The 23,001-nt window shown below is 42.1% G+C and overlaps 1 protein-coding gene across 6 annotated transcripts in view; it reads left to right on the top strand.

Moving 5' to 3' along the window:
• Window positions 1-23,001, top strand: part of DGKI (diacylglycerol kinase iota) — a 533,441-nt gene that overhangs the window by 209,493 nt on the left and 300,947 nt on the right. The window lies entirely within an intron of this gene.

Genomic DNA, 23,001 nt, shown 5'->3' with positions numbered 1-23,001 from the left:
GGCTTTGGCCCGCGCTTCATCAAGTGGTTGACCATCCTCTATGATGCCCCTCGAGCGCGAGTACTGGCGAATGGCTGGACCTCAGACGTGTTTCCTCTCTCTAGAGGCATCCATCAGGGGTGTCCCATCTCTCCCTTGCTCTATGCCCTGGCAGTGGAGCCCTTGGCGGAGGCACTTCGATCCCATCCGGGTATTGAGGGTCTTCGTGCTGGTCCACTGGTGGAGAAGGTTAGCCTGTATGCTGACGATATGCTCCTATACCTATCTGATGCTGGTCCTTCCCTGGCTTCGGCTTTGCAGGTCATCGAACGATTCGGCAGGTTCTCTGGCCTACGTATCAATTGGGACAAGTCTCAGATCCTCCCCATAGATGTCTTTCCCCCTACCTTTGACCAGGCCTCCCTGCCCCTTCGGTGAGTCAGCGCGGTTAAATACCTGGGTGTACATATATCTCGTGAACTCTCGGAGTACGTTCCCCTCAACATTGAACCTGTCATTTCTTTATTCAAGGCTAAACTTCAGACATGGGCTAGGCTCCCATTGGGGGTGATGGGGCGGATAGGTCTCCTCAAGATGATCTTACTTCCTAAAATACTATATGTTATGTGGCACTGCCCGGTCTATATACCACTTCGCTACTTTAAGGTCCTAGAGTCCCTCTGGAATTCATTTATTTGGGGATCGGCGAGGCGTAAGTTGTCCTCGCGCACAATCCGGCTACCGACCTCCCTGGGTGGTCTGGCGGTCCCCGATCTCCCTCTGTATTACTTGGCTGCTCAGCTATCCCATTTCTATCACTTGGATAAACAGGACAATCTGAGGTACCGTCTTCTGGTTTGTGTGGACTCTGGATTCTCTGTTCCCCACCCATTCTGCGACCTCCTACGGGGGGTGAGGGGATCCCATAGGTCCTCACCGCGTGGGGGCCTTTTACACAATTATAAACGTGTCTGGGACTTGGCGATGCAGAAACTGGGCTGTGAAGCCTTGCACGCTGATACGCCGCTGTGGTTTAATAAAACTTTGTCCGAACTTTTACAGATACCCGATCCTAGCGTTTGGGTGTCCAGGGGCATCTTCCTGCTCTCCCATGTGTTACACCGGGGGGCAGTGAAGACCTATAGCCAACTTAAGCAGGAGTTTGCCCTCCCGTCTCATATGTATTTTCAATACCTGCAGCTTAGTCACGCACTGCGGGCCCAGTTTCCGGTGGACTGTCCGGTGGTGGAACCCTTAGACCTGACTAGGGTTCTCATGGGCGCGGACCACTGTAAACTAATTGCCCTACTGTATGAAATGTTGCTTACACCAGCGGCCACCAAGGCTGCGTACGCCCTGAAGCCCAAATGGGAGCCCTTGCTGGGGGAAGTCCTGGACGAAGACTGGGAGGATGTGCTGCTGGGTGCCAAATGTGCTTCCCCTAAAATGTCAGATCGTTTCACTCAAGTTTGCATCCTTCATCGTGCATATCTTACTCCTGAACGCATGGCTAAGTTCCGACCCACCCAGACGTCCCATTGCCCCAAATGCTTGCTGTCGACTGGCACATTCAACCATCTGCTGTGGCACTGTCCGCGGGTGCGTGGGTTCTGGGCCCAGGTAGTCTAGTTCCTCCATGACCAGATGGGCGCGCCTGTGACACTCGACCCCAGACTCTGCTTACTGGGACTCTTTCCAGATGTTGAGATCAACAAGCACATGGCTCAGTTCCTACAGGAGACTCTATTCCTGGCCCGTAAACTACTGGCCAGGAGTTGGATCCAACAGGTGGTGCCTACCGTGGCAGCGTGGATTAATGAAATTAATAGCACTCTCCCTTACAAAAAATTATCCATATCAACAGGGGTTGCCCGGGTAAATACCATAAAGTGTGGGATAGGTGGCTTAATTCTTCCACTACTTGTACGTCATGATCTTCGATGTCATATGTGGATGCCTACTGCTCATGTACATGCATTGCTTCACTATTGCTTTGTATTGTTGTTAGCTGGCATTGAGTGTCAAATTTCACGGACTGGATTATTTTATGTTGGTTGTCATGCAGCTATTTATTGTTGTATATCATTTGTTCTGTTTAAGTACACAATAAAGTTGTTTTGATTGAAAAAAAAAAGCTGAGACATCACCCTAACGACAAACCGCTATACAGTCAAAGCTATGGTATTCCCAGTAGTAACCTATGCCTGTGAAAGTTGGTCCATAAGGAAGGCTGAATGCTGAATAATATATGCTTTTGAACTATGGTGTTGGAGAAGACTCTTGAAAGTCCCTTGGACAGCAAGCAGATAAAACCAGTCAATCCTGAAGGAAATCAACCCGGAATATTCACTGGAAGGATAGATCCTGAAGCTAAAACTCAAATACTTTGGCCACCTAATGCGAAGAGAGGATTCATTGGAAAAGACCCTGATGCTGGGAAACATAGAAGGAAAAAGGAGTAGAGCATGACAGAAAACAAGATGGATAGATAGCATCATAGAAACAAAGAAGTTAAGCAAGCTCCAGGAGGCAGTGGAGGACAGAAAAGCCTGGCGCACTATGGTTCATGAGGTCACAAAGAGTCGGACATGACTAAACGACTGAACAACAACAACAGATTTAGAAAGATTGAAAAAACTTTTAAAATGTTAAAGCTTACCTTCCAACTTTCTGAGATGAGAAAGTGGGACACCTTAGTATGTATGTAGATGGAGGAGACACCTCTGTGATGCACTGAATTATGTGGACCATGAAGAATTATTACACAAAAAAGGTTTGGTAAACCCACATGATTTTTTTTTTTTAACCACTTTTTAAAATTACTTTTTATCATATAGGCATTTCAAACAAATTCAATAATTTAGTGATTGGATGTACAGTTTAGTTCAATATTGTCATGGTCTTACCTTCTTGCTGTTCTCCTTCGTTTGACATGTGCTGGCGGCCATCTTGGTTTCTGGGTTTCTTGTAGCCTTCCACCCTGCGGCTCCTCCTTCCCACTGGGAGGAGCTGGATGCTTAGCTCATATATATAGGAGGTCTGTGGCTTCAGTTCCCTGCTTGGTCCTCCTGTGTTCACATGCTTCTAAGACTGCTGCTGCTTCTGGTTCCTGATCCTGGCTTCGTCTGATTACCCTGCTGGTTCCTGATCCTGGCTTCGTCTGACTACCCTGCTGGTTCCTGATCCTGGCTTCGTCTGACTACCCTGCTGGTTCCTGATCCTGGCTTCGTCTGACTACCCTCCTGGCTCCTGATCTCTGGCTTCGCATAGACTCTGCTTTGGTTTTGCCATCCGTTTGGACTTTTGCTTTACAGCTTGATTTTCAATAAAGCCTTCTTATTTTCACTTATCTGTTGTTGTACGTCTGGTTCATGGTTCCGTGACAAATATAACACTTCTGGTAAGGTAATAAATAGCAGAGGTGGGGGACTCGAGTCACATGACTTGACTTAAGTCAGACTTAAGTCACCCAGTTTGAGGACTTGAGACTTGCTTGACTAAAATTAATAAAAGACTTGACTTGACTTTGACTTGGTATTCATGACTTGAGACTTGACTTTGACTTGAGACATATAACTTGAAATGTGATGTGTGAGAACACTCGCGCCAAAAGGGAAGAAAAAATGTATATATAAAAAAACAGGACTGCTGCTGTAGACAACCCACAATGTTAAAGGATGGAAATGAATGTACTGTATTTTCTGGCATATAAGACTACTTTTGAACCTCAAAAAAATCCCCCAGAAATGGGGGGTCGTCTTGTACGCCGAGTATAATGTCTCCAAAGTAACCTAAGTATAAGTATTACCGGTAGATGTAATCTCTCAAGACGCTGGTTGTGTGGGAATCCTGTACCGGTATACCGTATGTACCATAGCTTCGGCTACATACAGTGTACTGCGCTGAGCCAATCAGGGAGAGCGATATATTCTATTATTGAATGCAAAGCCTGCTCAGATTGGCGGAGTAACATCAGCCCGCCTCTCTGACTCTGCCAATCCGAGCAGGCTTTGCATTCAATAATAGAATACATTGCTCACTGTGATTGGCTCAGCGCGGTATACTGTATGTAGCCGAAGCTACGGTACATACGGTATACCGGTACAGGATTCCCGCACAGCCAGCGTCTTGAGATTGCATCTACTGGTAATACTTAGGTTACCTTGGAGATATTATGAGAGATTACATGTATTACAGTACTAGGGTACCTTAGAGATCTATGAGAAATCTGATGTTTTTCAATGGTGTTGCCTTGCTTCGGAAGGGGGGTAGTCTTATACGGCGAGTATAGCCCAAAACCTATGTTTTAACTTGAAAATTAGGGGGGTCGTCTTATACGCCCAGTCGTCTTATACGCCGGAAAATACGGTAATATAAATATTACCAACAGCGAAAGTCTCAAAGGTGATGGTGGTATAATATATGTGATAATAGGTCTGATGACCAAATCAATACTGGGGTAGATGAGGTGATTGAGCACCGTTTATATGAGCAGCAGAATCTCATACGTGCAATAACCAATCAATTGCCAATCTCTATTACATAAAGTGCATCATGTGTTGCATCCTCAACTAAATAGCAATACAAATAAAATACATTAAGAGCCCATTCAGGCTAGCGCGACTTGTCAGCCTGACAAGTCGCAGTAGGTCGCCGTCCATTGAGTAGTACAGGACCCGTTCTAATAGGAGCGACACAAGTCGCTCCGACTTAGAAAAAGGGTCCTGTACTACTTTGGGGCGACCTGAGAGCGACTTGCATAGACTTCCATTATGTGAAGTCCCTGCAAGTCGCGCCGAAGTCGCGGTGCACGCGACTTCACAGGTCGCCCCCCCGAAGTCGGATTGCCTCAGTGTGAACCGGCTCTTAAACAGTGCATACAATTAGTGCATATCTGTGCAATACATGTAAATAAAAATACATGCAATACTCATGAACTCCTGCAACAGTGTTTTATGCCAAAAAAAACATATAAAAATAAAAGTCTATGAGACTGGATATGTGTAAAGCATAAAAGGCTTTTAAAAATTGTGAAAAAATATTGGTGGTATGTGTCCAAAAGTAGTCCAAACAAAAAAATACTGTGATTGTGTCTGATAAAGAGCCGTCAGAAGAGAAAATCCTCAGATGTGTACAATGGTGGTGTCACCCTCCGTGCTTGTGCAGTATGGTGTAAGAATTCAAACTCACCATAAGTTTTTGACCCCCAATACCGTACGGTAAGTGGGTCAATAAGACTTAAAGGTAGGTATCCAGCAGGGGTCCCATCCGTCCGCACCCGGGTGGTCCTGGATGTTCCTAGCATTGGCAATAACTGGAATCGATATGGCTTCTGCTATTGCCTTGATAAAGTCAAAATGAACAGGGTGCTGTGGCCTTTACCCTTTTTTCCTTCCATGAACAGCAATAGCTGCAACACCAGTTTTCTCAATAATCTTCACCAGACTGATTGTTTCTTCCACCAGGAGGCTTGCAGGAACAATCTGTAAAGTAGAACAGAGTCCTAGAGGAACTCTGCACATGCTCAGTTTGGTGTGTATTACTAGAGAGTTTTTTTTTTTTTTTTCTTGGGAGGGTGCATGTGATCAGTACAGGGCCAATCAGCACTGCCCAGGCAGAGGGTCAGGGGTCCTGCAGCCTGGTAGGACAGTCAGAGCAGAATGAAAACTCCTTCTACAAGCCTTAACCAGACACAAGAAGTCAAAAGATTGCTATATTGCATTTCTATGTTCTGTGTACTGTGGGAGACCAGATATAGTGAATGCAGGGTCCTGGGATTAGTAACACTTTAAAGGGGTATCATACTCACAATTGTGGTGGCCACTGTCTCGTACTTCCTCTATATTCCTGTAGGGGGGGAGGGGGGAGCTGCATCACTTCAGTTTGCACTACAGTCTTCATTACAAAAATTTTGTAAATGCACATTTGTATTAATTCGTTATTCATTCATCATTGCTGCATTTAATCATTTTAATTTGTCAGTTAAAGAATACATTTATTTACACAGGTATATAGATTATTAGACTTGATGTAGGATTAGTAAGGGAAGGATTTGGGTACAGAAGGAAGATAAATGGATGCTATGGGTTAATGAAAATGCATACAAATAAACGGTGTGTTTAAAGTTCTGAAAATGGATATTGGATAAGATTGTCCCTGTGCCATACCCCGTAGCATTCAAAAGCCTGTTCTTTTTTTAAACTCGTCATGGATGACAGTATGGGACTTTAGGCGAAAACAGAGTCTCAGAGGTAGCTTGGAGCATTTGTTAAGAAAAAAAAAAGGAGATATATTTAAGCTACGAGAGCCAGAAGACAGAGCATGGGTTCTGTGGTTAAATTAGCCCCGGATAAAGCAGAGGCTTCCTGCAGATGAAATGAAGTCACATTGTTCTAGTCAGACTGCTTCACCTCCAGGGCACGTCACATTGTAGCCTCACTAGCCTGCCTGGCTCTGTGACAGACATAGACAGCAGACATGCACTAGACTCCCATTAAATATATACAGCATTGTCATTATTAAAGGGGTCATACCCGGCTGTTTGAAAAGAGATTCCTAAGGCAATAACAGTGAACTGGAAGTTCTACCCTGGAAGCATTGCAATTGTGCTTAATGTTGAACAAAATAATTTGTTTTTAAATACATTTAATACAAGTAACTGAATCTGTCTTTGTGTTAGCTTTTTTGTATTCCCTGCTAAATCAGGGCTAAGACGAGGAGAGGGAGGGGTAGCACTATTAGCCAATTAAGTTGCATTGCTCAGGTTCTGTCATTCTATGAGCTTGCTGAGTGGAAGAGAGAGCAAAGTGGTGACATTAATATGGGGGCAGTTGAGTGACTAACTTGTGTTGCATAACATCATTGGGTAAAAATGAGGTCACCAAACAGGCTGTGCTGTCTGGCAGGTGTGCCTGGAATACAGTATTGTCTGAATAAAATAAAATAAAACCTTTTTGCTGCTGTGATGGTTCATGTGTATGTAATTAAACTGCATTTATTAGTTGTAGATCAAATTAGTTTGAGTGGAGTTCAGCTTCAGATCAGTCACTTAGTTTATCTCTAAGTCATGTTTTATATAATCCATTTCTGCCAGATTCAGCATGCTTTTCTCAATGCTTCTGCTTGGAATCTTAGCTTATGGCAAAATGATTCTGTGCTGTACAGCCTCGCTCTCAGAGAAACATGAGATCAGGGAAAGCACTATATGGTTTTCTTTTGCAGATTTAAACTCAGAGCAATGCAGGAAATATGAATACTGGTGACTTTAGGGTTTAGCAGGGCAGCCATCTGTAAAGGATGGATGCTAGAATGGATGCTGAGTGAATTTAAGTGTGTAAATTCTATATTTGATCAGGACACAGGTTCTCATACTGGTCCCTATGAAATCTACCTTCTTAGTTCAGTCTTTGAAGCCAGATGTGGAAGATATGTACAAATGCCTCAACAAACACTCATTACTTATCCAGACTGCTTATATTTCTTTGGCAAGGCACCCAATAGAATGAAAACCTGTTGCATTTTCATTTTAGGATGTGAGACATAGTAACTGCTTTCCTTTTAAAGTGTTCCAGAACTTAAAAATGTAATAATTGATGTTTTATATATGTTAATCGTGCCTAAGCAGCGCCCTGAAATTTACCTTGCAGTGCACTTTCTGTGCCTACATTCTCACGTATATCTGCAGTGTGAGATCTTCCAAGGCACTGCTGCCTCTGACTACTACTGTCACCGGATTTGGAGTGAGATTTGGCGATATCACTGCTGTGCTGAAAACTGTTTTCTCTGCTGGAGAGGAAACTGTACCTGAGGACCTACAGTGCAAGGATCTTCCTGCTTCCTTCATTTTATGGATCTGTGCTTCTTCGACCTCTCCTGCTTCTTCTTGATCACTGTCCCACCAGTCATTAAATCACCAGTCATCGTGGAACAGCTCTAAAATGAGCAAGCAAAGCCTGCCTCTGCTTGGCTGTCTCCACCCAGAGGCATAGCACATACCAGATTATAGCAAGTTAGTATTGGGGAAAGTATCAGCTACAGGGAAACTCGCCTCAAGGGATACACAGAGATAAAACAAATCCTCCTACATATGTTTTACCTGTTTATCTGCCGTCTTCTCTTCTTCACATCTGTTCAAAGTCCAGAAAGTTTATCTGAGCAAAAAAAAAAGGGTAGTAGAGAGCTCCAAAAACTGATTGGAGGAAAGGGATACACCCCCTTCACACAGCACACAGGAAGAGAGCTGAGGCTGTCAATCAGCTGGAGGTCCCTCCCCTATCACCTTTTTTCTCTTTTTGTCAGGAAAACTTGTCAGAAGTGACTAAGGCTGATAGCAGAGGAATGAAGCAGCAGACAGAAAGCTCTAACGAGCAGGGCCCTCTGATTCCTTTTGTTCCAAATTGTAGTGTAACTGTATTGTCTTCCCTCATTTTGTTAAGCGCTGCGCAAACTGTTGGCGCTATATAAATCCTGTATAATAATAATAATAAAAAATTACAGTGCTCTGGATTGAGAGTAAGTACACACTATAGAGGGATATGCTTTGTCCATTTTTCGGGTTTATATCCATTTTAACTGTAGAATGTCATCTCTCTAACTGTTCGAGGCACAAAACAGTTGAGCAGGAAGATCTCTGTTGTAAATTAGCATCTGAAAATGGTTCACTAATAAGTCACTGTAGTTAGAATCAAATACTGACAGGTGCTCTTCAGGAAAGTTAGTTACCTGTTCGTAAACTTTAGCATGCTATTACAGTGATCATGTCTTGTGCTTATTATTCTGACTAACCCTCATCCTATGTCATTCAATAATAATGTCTGCTTAATGAGCAGTCTGTATCTTTTCTCTTTGAGGAAGAGCCAACAGATCCATCAGACAATCCTAGCAGCTAAACATAATTTTCTGGCAGAATAGATGCAATATTGGTCTGTGGCCATTGAAATCCCAAACTGTACTCTTGCCAGTATGTCCAAAGTGGGTCCTGCTGTTGCTTACTAGAGGGCAAGCAAGGGGGTGTTAGAAGGCTGTTTTGCAGTGTGAATGGGACACATAGGAAACAATTGTTTCCTGTGTGTCCCTGCGGTGACAGACGCTTTACCATGTGGTAAAACGTCTGTCACTACATATAGTGTGAATTGGCCCTTAATGCTGACCCTACCAGCTACACACACTCAGCTTCTGGGCACTGGGAAGGAAGAAAAAAGTTCTGTGTGTGTTCCAAGGCTCGACTGAGGACTGCATTTATGGGCTACAGTCTTATAGGATGGATGCTCACCATACTCCCTGATATACAGATAGAAGGAGAATCTGCAAAGTTTTATATGAAATACAATAATTCCAATATAGAACTGTGAAGGTACAAAAAAGTGCATGATACATTGACATTTACTTTTAAGTTAACATTTTGAGAATAACATAAAATGTGTTCTTACTGAAAACACAACTATATTTCCCATTCACTGGGTAAGTATTTCAATTGTTTATTTTGTTATAGATATTTAGGTCCTAAGGAAGTGGCCAGCCTGGTTTACGAAAGAGTGGTTTTCCCAGCATGCAGAAGCATGCTAAACAAAAAAGAAAGAAACATAAAAGTGGGTTTAAAAGTTTTATAGAATGTTTTTAGGCATTTGAATGTGCCTAAAGGGAACTTCAGTCAGAAATAAAAGTCCTGCTAGATCTCTTCAGGCTGTCTTTTGCAGCTATGAAAAACATTAAACATAAGTTCCTATTGTTTAAAATCCAGTAATACCTCTCACACTGCTCTACACATGCTCAGTTGCTGTCTATTTTTAAGCACTGTGTTGAATTTTTAGACAGCCTAAAAAGCTTTACTGCTGTTCAGGGGCTCTGGGCTTCAGCAAAATGGCAGCCTCCAGGAAGAAGAAACAGGCAATGCTGGGAGAATTTTACAGCACACACAAATTTTGGTAGCATATTTATTAATGTGGAGTGTATGTTTCTTGATTAAGATCATTTTTGTCAAGTTTTTATGGGTAAAGTTCCACTTTAAGAGTATTTCCTGGCAAAACATTGGATGAAAACTGCATGCAACGGTGTCTGTTTGAAGTGCAGTAGAATGTAACAACATGTTTGCTGAAATACTGTTTGTACTATACTGTACAAGAACAAATGTACTGTGCAAAATGCTCATCAGAATAAGCTCATGGGTTTTGTCATTAGAGCTCTCCATTGTGGAAAACTCTGTTCTTAATGGGATTATCATTAGGAGAAAGTGGGTGAACATTTTGTAATAGTACAAAGAAATGGCCACTGCACCCACCTACAACCGGCCCTCACAGCAAGTAACACATGGAAAGGCAACGTATGCAAAATAAAACCCCCAAAAATTCCCAGCTCAACTCGCCAGCCAGCCTGCAACCAACCGAATATACCTGTCTAACAGTTTGCGTTAAAAACAGGGGTTTAGTTTGCACACATTTGTAAATACATGCGTAAGCTGCACAGCCGCTCCAAGGCACCCTAATATTATCTGCAGTCCTAATGCTATATATTTTTGAGAACCTCCATAGTAGAAGCACATACATTATAATGAAGGGCAGAGGGTAGGTGAGCCATTTTGTTATGGTACGTAAACTTAAAGTCCAAGAATATATGACAGGCAGCTCTGTATTCAGTAATACACCCTTAAATACAGTACGTGTATGTTTTTTTATCTCATAAATGTTGGTTGAAGCCATCTCTAAGGAATGAGTCACTGCTAAGAAACTCAGTTACCCCTAAGAGATGTAATATAATATAGTACCATGTATAGTGAAGGAAAATGGCAGAAGAAACAGTTGGAGAAAGAATGCATCCCCAGCATCTTTAGCTGTTCCAATGTCAGCTGACCCCTGCCATCCAGTGAGACAGGCACAGATGATGGGATTCCTGGGATGCCATCTTTGATCTAACACTGTATAATAAGAGCCCAGAGCCTATGGATTTGTCTGTAGATATCATAAAGAAAGCAGAAGGAAATGTGAACAGAATGACAGCTTTCAAAGAACAAGATGAGAAAAGAAAAACACTTAAAATTCCAAACTTGCATCGTTTGCAAATACATATCTTTGATTAAAGCTGCAATAAATTACATTTTCGGGGGTTTAATACTGCTTTAATGGACGAGTCACTGCTAAGAGTACAAAAAAAATCTGAACTAGACAAACTCTTTATGACAGTTCTTAAAGAACAAAATGAGAATGGGAAAAAACTTTGAAAGAGTTTTCAAATTTCGCGCATCATTTGCAAGTACAATGATCTTTCTTTGAATTTTGTTGTTTTACAAATAAACATTTAACATGTGACAAAAATTCCCAGAGCACTATAGGTTACCTAAAAAGAAAGTGAAGATCAGTACTAGTAGTTACCTTATTTCAGGCAGACTGGCTCTGTGTAAATTTCAGATTCAGTAACTAAACTCTGTAACAACAAGCTTTTTTCAGCAGGAGTTATGAAGTGATTGGTATTTATAATTAAAAAAAAAATGAAGGTTTACAAACATGTCATACTTACCTGCTTTGTGCAGTAACTTTTTACAGAGCAGTTCTGATCCATCTCTTCTCAGGTTCCCTGTTGGCCCTCCTGACTTCTCCCCCCCAGCGAATGCCCCCATAGCAAGGCCAATGCTATGAGGGCACTCCTGCGTGCTCCCTCCTCGCTGGCTCTGATTGACAGCAGCAGGAGCCAATGGGGAGTGAGAGAGCCTCGGCTCACATGCACATTGCTGGTTCAAGATCAGGCTCAGGTATGTAGTGGGAGAGGTTGTCAATCACTGACATGAAAATGAATAGAGCATATCCCACTATAGTGTGTGTTTGCCCTAATCCTGAGCACCTAATGAAGCTCCATTTGGAGATTTCCATTCCACAACTATCACTAACCAGCAGGCTATGCTGAGTGGAGAATTTGGTGGACTTACACTTTTATATTTTGCTTGACTTTTCATCTTATTTGTGAGTATGATGTGCATATACTTTAAATAAACCATTGTCGCAAGGGTAATGCACTAAAAGGCCATGCCCTCCATTGCATAAAGAAGCACAGAGACCTAGTAATGACAGCACTGGGTCTGTTAAAAAAGCTGTTTTTTTTTTAAATGTCACTAGCATGTTGATAAGGAGGGGGGGGGGGGGGTTTGGTGAACTAACGAAGACAAAATATAAGCCGATTAAACTTTAGCTTTAATATTCTGCAGTCGTTTGCAAAATTGACTGCCACTGAAGATGCTTGGGTTGCAAAACCGTTTTTGCTTAGCTAAAACATATGCATCTTGATTTATACCAGATAAGCTCTTGATTCTGTTCAAATTTCTTGGTAAAGCCTCCTTACCTTGTGCCTTCCCTAGTTAGTTGTTAAAGCGAACCTAGTATGTATTTTAGCAGGTTTTCATTTCCAGTTAATGTAGGTGTAAGCCCTGACTTAAAAAAAAAAGGATACTGTTTTCATCTTTCTTGGATCTCAGTGCTGCTGATCTCTTGCAACCTCTTTGCAGGCATTAAATGCCTATCATGCACCCCAGATTGGCCTGCCTTTCTCAAAATGAGTTTCCTGTTCCAATGTTTGTTGAAATTCTGTCTCTCAGGGTGACAATTCAGGAGCACAATTGGGATAAAGGGACAAAGTATTGTCACCCCATAACAGAAAGTGCCTGAACAAGGGCCTTCTTGGCAGGATCACCAGGGATTATTAAAAAAAAAAAAACAGCTGCAGGTTTTAAAATATTAAAAATGATTTCTAAAATGACAATAACATGTTAAAGTTTATGTGAGACTCTAGAGATTTGAATTTACATTTACTGTAAGATCACATATTCAGATTCTTTCAAGTTTTAGTGTTAGGCCGTATATGGACTAAATATGGATGGTACATCAATGGCTGGACTCCCGGGAATCGTAATAGAGCCTTGTTCCTGTCTCGGCCTCCGGTGGGTAAAGACACTATTTTCACTATTAGCGCTGTTTACATAAATTATACATGCATTTGCAGTAATAGGTGTGAAAGCTGAAGAAATGTGTCATTAGGAGAGTCTGCATTGTTGTATTATTTAATGTCTCAGAAAGACACTTAAAGTGGAATACTTAATCTCTCACATTCTGTGTGTGGGATAAAAGATGTCTGCATAGAGACTTAGCATGAAATATAATTCTAGGATGGAGAGAGTTTTCTTAAATTATTGATATGACAAGATTCAAATCTCGATACAGTCCATGAAAAAAAAGTTACATTTGAACTGAGCTTACAAAAATGAAATGTGTGTGCCCTTCCCTGGTATATACTGGATATAACACTGTGAATCAGAATATACACATACTGTATATAAATATATATAGATACTGTAGATATATATGGATAGATATACACACTATATTGCCTTAAGTATTGGGACACCTGCCTTTACACGCACATGGATTTTAATAAGTGATCGACTGATATCGGTTTCTCGTTGCCGATACCGATATTTTTGTCAATGCGTATCAGTATCGGCTGATATTGGCCGATATTTTCGTACAAAAAAGTTTTTTTTTTTTTTTTTATTTGACAGGTACTCTTGTGGAGGGATCTGGGGGTCTAAAAGACCCCAAACCCCTCCTCTGCACTTAAAAGCATTCAAAATGCCAAGTTTTGCTGTTTTGAATGCTGTCATTTTTTTTTAATCTGGCGCCAGACAGTACCCGAAAGTGATGTCACTCATGACATCACTTCCTGTTTTTTACATGGAGACCCAATCAGAGCCAAATGCGGCTTTGATCGGGTCTTCGACGGCCATGCAGGATGGTTGCCCGGGTCTCCCGCTGGGAAGGGAGATCCGGGCGAACTGCGGAAGGCGGCGGGAGGGGGGGACGTCCTCTCCCGCTCCTTGTAATGACAGCCGAGCCACATCAGTTGTCAATACAAGACAGCTGACTGTCATCTATGGATGCCGGTACTGGGGTGAGGCCTCTAGCTGCAGGCATCACTCCGGTAAAAGCACTTTCCTGAAATATCGGCAACCTCAGTGGCCGATTCCGATATATCGGGAAAAGTGCATATCAGCCCTCGATATATCGGCTTTGCCGATAATCGGTCAATCCTCAATTTTAATGGCATTCCTAGGCTTAGTCTGTAAGGTTAAATTTTGAGTTGTCTCACCCTTTGCAGGTATAACAGCTTTAACTCTTCTGGGAAGGCTGTCCACAAAGTTTATGCGTGTGTCTACGGGAATGTTTGACTATTCTTCCAGAAGCGCATTTGTGAGGTCTATCACTGATGTTGGACGAGAAGGCCTGGCTTGCAGTCTCCGATCAAATTTATCCCGAAGGTGTTCTATCGGGTTGAGGTCAGGATTCTTTGCAGGCCAGTCAAGTTCCTCCACCCCAAACTCGCTCATCCATGTCTTTATGGACCTTGCTTTGTGCACTGGTCCAAATCATTTGGTGGAGGGGGGATTATGGTGTGGGGTTGTTTTTCAGGGGTTGGGCTTGGCCCCTTAGTTCCAGTGAAGGGAACTTTTTAAGACATCGGCATACCAAGACATTTTGGGAAATGTCATGCTCCCAGCTTTTTGGGGACAGTTTGGGGATGGCCCCTTCCTGTTCCAACATGATTGCCCACCAGTGCACAAAACAAGGTCCATAAAGACAAGAATGAGCGAGTTTGAGGTGGAGGAACTTTACTGGCCTACACAGAGTCCGGACCTCCTGATTTTCCTGGTCTATGAAGGAGAAAAAGCCTGCTGCATTCAAGGAAAATTCAACCACTGAAAACTTTATTGACAAAGAAACAAAGAACCCCACCTTGGACCTCCATTACTGATGCGTTTCTCCCACAAAGCTGGGCTTAATCATAGAGGAAATAGACCTAGGGAGGGGATCTTTGCTTGTTTGCCTGGAACAATAAAGTTGCCATAGACTAAAATAAACTTTCCTGCAGTCCAGTCGGCTTTTTCCTCTTTCCTAGACTTGAGTGCAATTAGCTGTTGGGCTAGAGTTCTGCTTTAAAATAGGCAAAGGTTTTCCAGAAGGCAGAGGGTCACAGTATCGCAAATGCTCAGTCATAAGCAGAGTGCATTAAGCACCGTGAAATCTAATTGGCCGTGAGCTAATTGCATAACACCTTCCCAAGCTGACAGTGGCATTAAACACCTGTGCAAGGAGCCTCAATTGTTTAACCACTTGGAAGAAGCAAGCTAATTTTGGAAATAAACAAAGGAACTGTCAGACATCTGATACGACAGACACAAGCTGTACCAGCTGCTCAATATGAGTGGTGAAGAGCCGAGCCCGATTGCTTAACCAGGCCAAAATAAATGGAGGCACAAATCAGCATGCCTCCCCAGGTACAGCATCAGCCGGGCACATATCACATTAACTGTATTAGGTAAATGTAGACCTTGCTTGGCTGTTTGTTGGTAGCGCTGACCATGCACATAGCAGTTGTTATTTAAATTTAGAGTAAAACCCATTCACAAAAATCTCATATATACTTTAATATGTCGTTTTGAAAGTCATTTTTAACATATTTAAATCTGCAGCTGTCATTAAGGCTAGGTTCATACTGCTGAGCTGTTAACGTGGGCTATGTTAAAGCACTGGTAAAGCTTTGATTTTTTTTTAAACAAAATAGTAAGTATGTCATACTTACCATTTTTGTGCAATGGTTTTGCAGAGAGCAGCCCTGATCCTCCTCTTCTTGGATCCCCTTCCTGCAGTCCTGGCTCCTGCTCTTCTAGAAGTGCCCCCATAGAAAGCTGCTTTCTATGGGGGCACCCTTGCGGGCTTGCTCCCGAGCCATCCTTCTGCTCTCAGTCTGCCCAGTAAGGAGGGAGAGAGCCACTGCTTTCGTGGACCGCAATGGATCAAGATTAAGCTCAGGTAAGCATACCTTAATCAATAGAATGCAAAACCTTTAGGCGTTGGAACCACTGGAGGCAGCTCATTTATTTCAGTAGACTTCCTACTGCATCAAATGTAACCAAATATGCGTATGTACTATGTTTTGTAACACAACACACCATAACACATGAAAGCATATCACTGTGCTATGTGGTGCACTGCGACACATGTTGTGTTAGGAGTGTTCAATGGGCCACTGATAAAGCTGAAATTCATAGCCTTGCATTGGATGTAAGGACGCCGAGGAAACGTGTACCGCTGGAATGTAGGGAGGTGCCGCCTGCTGTTTTTGTTGACCCCCTAGACCTAAACAAGCAGTTAATATTTGCAGTGCAGAGGCCACTCCACTGCAAGGAAGGATTTCTATGTTCCCTGGAATTTGACTTTAAGAATGAATGGCACCACAGCACACCAACGCACTGTGTGTTTTTGTATGTTTTGTAAATGAAACAGTGTAAACCGAGCCTAAAATAAAACCTACTGATCAATTTATACACAGTGACTGGTAGACAGGGATTATAAATATACTCCTATCTGCTATTATTATTTTGATTATAATTTAGGATGTATATAGCTCCAACAGTTTGCTCAGCGCTTTACAAAATGGAAAGCGACAGTACAGCAGTTAGGATACAATTCAATACAAGAAGAATAAGAGGGCCCTGCTGTATAGCATACCATGTTTCCTTTATACTGAGGCATCAAGGGTCTATTAGACCCTGATGTCTCCCCTGCCTTCCACTGAAGCTAATGGAGCACAGATCATGTGATCGAAAGTGACAGCCGAACCCAGAAGAGGGGTAATCTACGTTGATTACTTGTTATTTAACGAAGGGAAGATCAGCAAGAGAACAGTTCACCCTGTGCTGTAGTGGGGTGTGCTGAAAAAATTGCATTTTGTGACATTTCAATAAAGTTGAAAAAAAAACAAGTAAACAGTGAAATGCGTCATTACAGGGGGACTAATCATTTAACCACTTGCCAACCGCACTACAGCTAAATGACTGCTACAGTGCGGCCGGCTAGTTCTAGGAGGCCGTCATATACCTCCTGTGCTCATGCTTCCCTGGGGAGCACATCCAGAAGTGTCCCTGATCGCTGGGCCTGCGGGACAAAGAGCATCACGGACTGGGGTAAGAGGCCAAACACAGCGGCCCAATTAACATGTGATCGCTCTGTCCAATTACGGAGCGATCACTTTGTAAACAAACCAGAGTCAAGCCCAGTTCAGCTCTCTCCTCTTCTCACACTGATACAGCATGTGAGGAAAGGAGAGAGATCATTTGCAGCAGCGTAAGTCGGATTGATTTTTGTGTGCCCTACAGTGCTCATCAGTGCCCTACAGTGCCATCAGTGTCTCTACAGTACGCATCAGTGCAACTACAATGCTCATCCGTGCCCTACAGTGCCACTACAGAGCCGTCAGTGGCCCTCCAGTGCCACTACAGTGCTCATCAGTGCCCTACAGTGCCACTACAGTGCTCATCAGTGCCCTACGGTGCCACTACAGTGCTCATCAGTGCCCTAAAAAATGCATTTTTATTTTCTTTCCACATTTTCCAAAAAGTTTATGGAAAAAAATGACATGTTCAAAAGACTCATAATGCCTCATAGAATATGTGCTGGGGTGTTTGCTTTCCAAAATGGGGTCATTTTGTGGTAGTTTCCATTGTGCTCCAGGGCCTTTAAAAGTGTGATAGGTAGTCAGGAAATTAAATGTGTAATTTATGCTCCTAGAACACCTGAAGGTGCTAAATACCACCAAAAGAAAGCTCTATTTATGTGAAGAAAGGGACGGAAATGTTATATGGTTACAGTGTTGCATGGCTGAGCTGAGTAATTGTCATTCAAAGTGTGAGAGCACTGAAAGCTGAAAATTGGCCTGGTTAGGAAGGGGGTATAAGTCCCCAGTAGGCAAGTGGTAAAGAAATGTATCCCCAATTAAGTTTAGAAAAATAAATACCCTCCTGATCATAGTTAAAGTTCTATGCAATGCAAGGATTTTTACTTGTTCAACTGCAGAATTGTACTTGCAGCTGTTCTGTCAAAACTGATATATACACTGCATGCACGTGCATCGTGCGCGTCTACCTGCTGTAATCACATGACCAGCCTTGGGGTTGTAATAGGGGAAAACTTTTGGTACAAGCACTGAGCCAATCACAGCATGAAGCAGGAAAAGGCATTTCTAGGGTGTGTATGGAAATGTGCCACTGATATTGCGGTTTCTATGGATACATGGAAGCAACATTTGAAATTATTTTTGGCAGTTTTAGGAAATCAGATGGCTACAGATTGAAATAGAAAAGTAATTTTTAATTACAAATTTACAAAATGTCTTGTTCAGTCATTGTATATTGTATATCAGATCCGGGTTAATGAAGTTTCCTTTAATAGAACATTTGTATGGTCACCTGTATTTGTAAAAGAATAAACCAGCTTGCTGTTTGCAACAACATTTTCTAAATGTTTTAGGAAAACCAGAAAAGTTTGTTGCAAACATAGTGCATAGTACATTGTACATATGTAACTATGTTTGCATCAAAAAATTCTGAATGTTTTAGGAAAACTAGTTACAATATTTTGTCATATTTTTTGGTGTCAAGATCTTTTGGTGACAAAAAGCAGAAGTATTTTATCACGTTTTAGGCTTCCCAGTGAAATCTTCAAAGTGATGTTTTTATTACATGGCTTCGATATTGGATTGCTGTCCAGCCACAGAGGAACTAAAAGGGGCAGCATGCCATGCTAGATTTTCCTCAATGTACTTTTAATGTACTTTTAATATGTTACTGAGTGGTTATATAATCCTAACTAGAGGACTCCCCAGGGCTCGACAGGCAATATTCTTATAAATTATAGCTGGCGTCTTTTTGGAGCCTTTCTACTGCCGATTAAAGCAATTGTTATTGTACAAGAAAGCTTTTAGGTTAATAACCAACTGAAATTATATTTGAATCATTAAAGTCTCTTATAAATACCACTTACAAAAAAAAAAACAATTTAAAAATACACAGATTATATGTATACTGTGTGTGTGTGTGTATATATATATATATATATATATATATATATATATATATATATATATATATATATATATAGTATATAAACAGTATCTCACAAAAGTGAGTACACCCCTCACATGTTTGTAAATATTTTATTATATCTTTTCATGTGACAACACTGAAGAAATGACATTGTCCAAATTGGGCCCAATTATCCACCCCCCCCCCTGGTGTCATGTGACTTGTTACAAGTTCTCAGGTGTGAATGGGGAGCAGGGGTAAATTTGGTGTCATCGCTCTCACTCTCTCATACTGGTCACTGGAAGTTCAACATGGCACCTCATGGCAAAGAACTCTCTGAGGATCTGGAAAAAAAGAATTGTTGCTCTACATTAAGATGGCCTAGGCTGTAAGAAGATTGCCAAGACCCTGAAACTGAGCTGCAGAATGGGGGCCAAGGCCATACAGCGGTTAACAGGACAGGTTCCACTCAGAACAGGCCTCACCATGGTCCACCAAAGAAGTTGAGTGCACGTGCTCAGCGTCATATCCAGAGGTTTTCTTTGGGAAATAGATGTATAAGTGCTGCCAGCATTGCTGCAGAGGTTGAAGGGGTGGGGGGGGGGGGTCAGCCTGTCAGTTCTCAAACCATACGCTGCACACTGCATCAAATTGGTCTGCATGGCTGTCCTCCCAGAATGAAGCCACTTCTTGCAAGATGATGCACAAGAAAGCCCGTAAACAGTTTGCTGAAGACAAGCAGACCAAGCACATGGATTACTGGAACCATGTCCTGTGGTCTGATGAGACCAAGATAAACTTATTTGGTTCAGATGGTGTCAAGCGTGTGTGGCGGCAGCCAGGTGAGGAGTACAACGACAAGTGTGTCTTACCTACAGTCAAGCATGGTGGTGGGAGTGTCATGGTCTGGGGCTGCATGAGTGTTGCCGGCACTGGGGAGCTACAGTTCATTGAGGGAACCAACATGTACTGTGACATATGGAAGCAGAGCATGATCCCCTCCCTTCGAAGACTGGGCCGCAAGGCAGTATTCCAACATTAAAACAACCCCAAACACACCTCCAAGGTGACCACTGCCTTTCTAGAGAAGCTCAGGGTAAAGGTGATGGACTGGCCAAGCATGTCTCCAGACCTAAACCCTATTGAGCATCTCTAGGGCATCCTCAAATGGAAGGTGGAGGAGTGCAAGGTCTCTAACATCCACCAGCTCCGTGATGTCATCATGGAGGAGTAAAAGAGGACTCCAGTGGCAACCTGTGAAGCTTTGGTGCCTTGCCCAAGAGGGTTAAGGCACCAATGGAAGGAGCATTATTCCCACCACCACCAATGGAATGAGCATTTTTCCCACTGACTTTCAATGGAAGAAGAATTCTTCCCACTGACCACCAATGGAAGAAGCATTCTTCCCAGTGACCACCAATGGAAGGAACATTTTTCCCGCTGATCACCAATGGAAGATGCATTCTTCCCACTGACCACCAATGGAAAGAGCATTCCTCTGATTGACCACTAGTGTAAGGGGGACCTTCTGCCAATGACCATTGATCCAAGAGTTCCCTTCTATACTGACTGCCATTGAGGGCAGTCATTTCACTAACCAACAATGTAATGGTCTGCCAATGCAATGAAGCTGTCATATTGCTTTCCTGGACATTATTTGTTTAATTTCAAATTTGTCAATCAGAGCACTCATAGTACACTACATTCCTTTTTCTTTTTATTTATTCTTATACCTTTTGTGGTTCTTAAGTCAAAAGGTTTTTAACCCTAATGCATTATCTGCATTAAGACAGAAAAAACTCTGCACTACTTTTTCCACCTCACTCATCCCTAAACACTCACCTGCCTCTTCTCACAATCCAATGCTGTCCCATCCTGTAAGGAGGAAGCGAGGGGGGGGGGGGGCATGGCCACCCGCAAGGAAGAAGGAGCGGAACAACATCGGCAGGGGACTACAGAAGAGGAGGTGTGGGACCTCTCTGTGCAATAGAGCAGGTACAGTTGTAAGTATGACCTCTTTTTAAATAAAAAAAAATGCCTTTACAATCACTTTATGGTTCATGTCAATCCACACTGAGCTGTACATATACTAATTATTAGCAGGGGTTCAAATAGACCTAAACATTATAGGGTTCATCTGTGTTATAAAGGTTGAGAAAGGCTAGTTTAGTGAATTTTGCATCCTACTTGGAGTTCTTCTTTAACAGTGCATATTAAACTCTTTAAAGATAGTTTTTCTTTAAGAGGCAGGAAGTTGACTATATTATCTATTCAGTTTTCAAAGTAATGTGTTTAGCAGAGGAAGTGCAGAGAGGAGATTGGGGTAGAAAGCCTGAGAAAAGTTACGCAAGGTCTTGCTGAGAGCAAACTGTGCATCGGGGCGTACAAGATGCTGTTTGTCCTGAACCCACAAGAGGTTTGACGTTCTCATGCAGGCTCATTGGGGAAGTAAGGTCCTTACTGGACTTTGCATTCTTGAAATCCTTCCAGCTGCTTATACACAGCCTTCCCCCCACCTTCCCAAATACATCTAGAGCTTAATACGAACTCTGACGTCAATCCTCAGCTAAAAAATCTTTTTCTCTTTCAAAAACTCCTGTGGATGAAGAAGCGGTGAGCAGACAAATACAGTAGCTTGTGATCTTTCTTACTTTTCCACCATCTCTGGCTTTGTTTCTGAGAAGATGAAATTATTTGCAGCAAAGTGGCACTGAGGAATCCAGAAAATGAATATTTCACCTTTGACAAGTCCAGCTTTTTGCTACCTGCTAAGAAGCACGCACATGTACTAGTGAAGGCTTTAATTTGGTTTTTATTCCTGCACCTGGCAATGCAAGGAATTGTATTCCAAAGAAACATGAACCAGCTCAACGTGAAGCCTAGGTGGAATCAGAAGTATCAGATACTTGTTTCAGTTCAAAGCATGCCTGGCTGTCAAAAACTCTCCAGCAGCCACTAATCTTCTATTTTGTATCCTGACAAGCATTGCTTTAATATTTTGTTTTTATGTGGTTTTATAAGCAGCCTGAAGGTCTCCCTTTGACGGAAAATAGATTAAACACCTGTATTTGGTTCTTCTACTCCATATGAAGAAAATAACTTCTTTAGGGTTAGGCTTCATTTTAAATTGGAATTGTTGTGCCTAGCTTTAGCAGGTGTGTGCTCACTGTTTGATACAGGCAAATCAAAGTGCTTTCTGGGATATTTTTTCGTGTTTTAGGTTCGCAGATCTGGATCTTAGCCTGGGAGCCATGTGATGCAATCCAAGTTTGGAAAGTCTGATTTATGTTAGTGGTGTTTATAAATGTGTTAGTCACCAGGTTTGGTTACAGGTAGAGAAGATGAAGGCTGTAGTAGGACATGGCCACTTTTTATTCTAAACTCTCACATTCAGAACATTGGAGCAAATTTTTGTGCAGTATAGAAAAGCCAGTAGAATTATAGTGCTCAGATAAACTCCCAAGTCAAGTAATCAAACAACTTGTCACAGCCACTTGAAGGTCATGATATAAAGACTGGAACTAATGAATGAATGAATGGCATATACTGTACATTGTATAATGTCTATACCATATATATATTTTTTCTCTCCAGATTTGATATTACTTGCAGACTATTGAAAATTCTGGACATTATGAGATGCATTTTATTGCTTAATCTACATTTCCATAGGAGCACCCAACTTTTAGAAATGTGCTGATGTAGTTATACTACTGCACATTTGTGCATGCTTAGATTATTAGAATATATTCACCTTTATGGTTTTCCGCCCTACATTAAGAAAGGGCAGCTTATTTTCAGGCAGTTTGTTCACAGTAACAAACCCAGAATTCAATGATTTCATTATCAAGGAAAGCTAAGGTTAATTTACCAATTGTAGCTTTGCATGCTTCTAACCTGAAGGTAGAAAGTTCAACATAAATGTGGCTTGGCTAATAGGCCACATAGTGGTGAATTTGTCAGCATTTACGTACTCCTTGTTCTACTGATGGAAATTCAGTTTTATTATAGCTACTCTTTACTTATCACTGATCTATTTTCAGTTAACGTCACTCTTGGCACTTTGACAGAACATATGAATTCGGGTAACTGGACTTCCAAGGTTCATTCCCTCGTACCTGGCACCT

This window comes from Pelophylax lessonae (assembly GCF_965119305.1).
Source record: "Pelophylax lessonae genome assembly, chromosome: 4".
In the NCBI taxonomy this organism is placed as follows: Eukaryota; Metazoa; Chordata; class Amphibia; order Anura; family Ranidae; genus Pelophylax; species Pelophylax lessonae.
Note: the sequence above shows the minus strand (reverse complement) of the source record. Positions and strands in the feature narration are given on the sequence as shown.